Below are 3057 nucleotides of genomic sequence, written 5' to 3' on the forward strand. Positions count from 1 at the left end.
TTATATAGGTTAATGAACCTACTTTTAACTATATCATTCTAACCTTAACAATTAAATTATATTTTTGTATTCATTTTTATATTAAAATTGTATACTATGAATATTATTACATAATATAATTAAATAGGTCGACATGTTCGGTTTAATAGGCCTTTTGGATGACCTAGAGTCTGATTTGTTAACCTAAATAGGCTTTTCAAAAGTCTGAGTTTGTCGTGTTCACGAAAAAAGAATGGTCTGACCTAGCATGTTATATGTCAAGTAATAGGCCTTTGATAGGCGGTCTGACCTATTTTCACCCCTACTCGTGTGTTAAAATTTTGGATTAAGCTTCAGTGTCACCTTATTATCACATATATCATATGAAACACTCTGCCATTTTGCTCACCCGCTTGAATCCTAAGATTTACATCTCTTTCAATTTTAATATTGTGGTGTATGATTGACTCAAGATACTTAAATCTTGTATCTTGTAGTATGATATGATCTCCAATTTTTAATTCTACAATAAGGTTTGTCTTTCTCTTAATAAATTTAAAATCCATATGATCTAACTCACTCCGACTTATATGAAAGTCATGTTCTTCTAAAATTTATCTCTACATTTCTAGCTTCACATTTAATTCTTCTGCCATATTTTTAACTAAGATAATATCATCTACAAAAAACATGCATTGTAACACCAGTTCTTGAGTATGTCGACTAAGTACATTCAAGACAATTGTAAATAGGTAGGGTCTCAATATTGACCATTATTGTAGTCCTTTACGAATAGGGAATTCTTATAAGACATCACTTAATGTTCTCACACCGATTTCAACCCTGTCATATATATCTCATGCAAATGCGAGTTCATATCCTCTCATATATTGGATAGTCCATTAACAAAATATGAGGAAAAGGGAGGGGTTTGGTAATTTTAAATATTTAATTAAAAAAATTTAAAATTTGAATTGTGAAAAGTTTATTTATATCATGTGTCACTATTTCTAAATACTTCCGGACTCTTTAATATTAAAGAGGATGTGCCTTCTGCATATGCACAAATAGTCAAAATACTAGTAGATTACTTTAGAATAGTTTGATAGATCTTCTGGGATATAGAATGGCAACAAACTTGATATCTTAACCCAAAATCTAAAGGCATTAAATTCATGAGTCCATCCAATTATATATTTATCATTTTATTTATTATTCATTCATGTTCCATGTAAGACTTATCTTATTCACACACTCCTAGCACATTAAGGGTGTGATGATGCACCAACTACATATTTGGTGCACAACCCATCTTTCTAATAAAAGTGGATGTCCATTTTAGTAAAGCCTAGAGCATCAATGATACATCATACATGTTGTGATAGTGGCCCACAAACAGATTTCATAAGCAGACCCAAAAGGAACAAATAAAAGACAAAGTGGCTTGTTGATTATGTTTGAATTAATTCCAGTATTTTATATTAAGTTGTTATTTTCAATTAAAAAGGGTTGGGCTTAACATGTTTGGCCCAACTTAGTAGGAAAACCTAAATATATTTTGTAATGAAGTATATAGAGACTGTTGCAGTACTGAGAATGGAATTTGTTATTCAGTATTTTTTTCTTACATTCTTCTTACTATTGCTAAGTTCCAGTCCTCTTTACTAAGGTGGTAGTGGTTCCCTAACAAATTGGTGCTTCCATTCTTGTATCATGCCTCCCAAAGTTGTGAACAAAGACGTGGATGATTCACTACTGCAAGTATTTGCAAAAAAAATTAAAAGAGAACCAAGATCAACAAGACTCACGACACAAAGTTATTGCTAAGGCCCTCCGCAACATTACAGATAAGTTAGCTACTCTTACTGTTCCTCCCCCTCAACCCCCCAGACCCACCTCTAAACCCTTTGATAAGTGTCAAACATACCTAAAAATCATACACTTTTATGGCACTTACCTTAAGCATAATTGAGAAAAACCAACTTAAAACAATACTTTTTGTATAAAATATCACAATTTGGCATATTTATGTTTGCATTGCCTTTTTATGTATTTTGTAGGAAATAAAATGAAGAAAAGAAGAGAAATGATTCATGGTCAAAAAGCAATAAAAGTCAAGAAAACCAAGGTGCTCAACCAGGCAGCTGAGCGTGGAACAAGCCCCGCTGAGCTGACCTGCCTGACCTAGCCCAAACTGCTCAACCAGAGAGCTGAGCGGACCTGCTTAGCCGCTCAGCCTAGCACCAGACTAGGCCTGGCACAGTCAGAAATATGCTTGACACGGTCAAACACGAGCTTGGCACAAGCCAAGCTGCTGAACAAGCTGCTCAGCGGTCAAACCATGCTGCTCAGCGGAGAACCAAACTCCTGGCCAGATCAGCAAGCACCAAGCCACGTCCCAGTCACCACAGTCAGAAACTGCTGAACAAGCAACTTAGCGGTGAAGCAGGTGCGATGGGCGGTGCTTACCAGACTTGACTTAATCATCAAGCAAACCATGAAGTCATCCATGACCTCACCTCAAGTAGCCCACCATAGGCTTTTCAGAAGGGCGGTGCTTACCAGACTTGACTTAACCATCAAGCAAACCATGAAGTCATCCATGACCTCACCTCAAGTAGCCCACCATAGGCTTTTCAGAAGTAACTCACAATAGCTGGTCTCATAGCCCACAACTAGCTTTGATGAGTCATGCACAAGGAGGTGACTAAGCTACTTGGTCAAGGGACCAAACCCATGCTGAAAGGTTTGGTCAGCTGCTGAGCGTTCCAACTCAGCAACTCAGCGGTCTGGAATTTTTCCTATAAATAGAGGCCATTTCCTTCAAGCAAAACAGATTGAAATAGAGCATTTCTTCACTAAATTCTCTCAAAAAACACTCTAAGGCAGAATTCTCTCATTTAGGAATTCTTTCTTAGCTTAGAGTTCTCATTTTCAAGTAAGTTTTGTAATTTGTAGTTTAGAATTCAAGAGCAGAAAAGGAGAAGGCAAATGAGATGCAAAAGTTTGAATTTTAATCATGCAAGTTGGTGCTTTGGTTAATATTATTTGTTTGAGAAGTGTTTAATGCTCTTTTTA

The sequence above is a fragment of the Lupinus angustifolius genome, chromosome LG11 (assembly GCF_001865875.1).
Source record: "Lupinus angustifolius cultivar Tanjil chromosome LG11, LupAngTanjil_v1.0, whole genome shotgun sequence".
NCBI classification, from domain to species: Eukaryota; Viridiplantae; Streptophyta; class Magnoliopsida; order Fabales; family Fabaceae; genus Lupinus; species Lupinus angustifolius.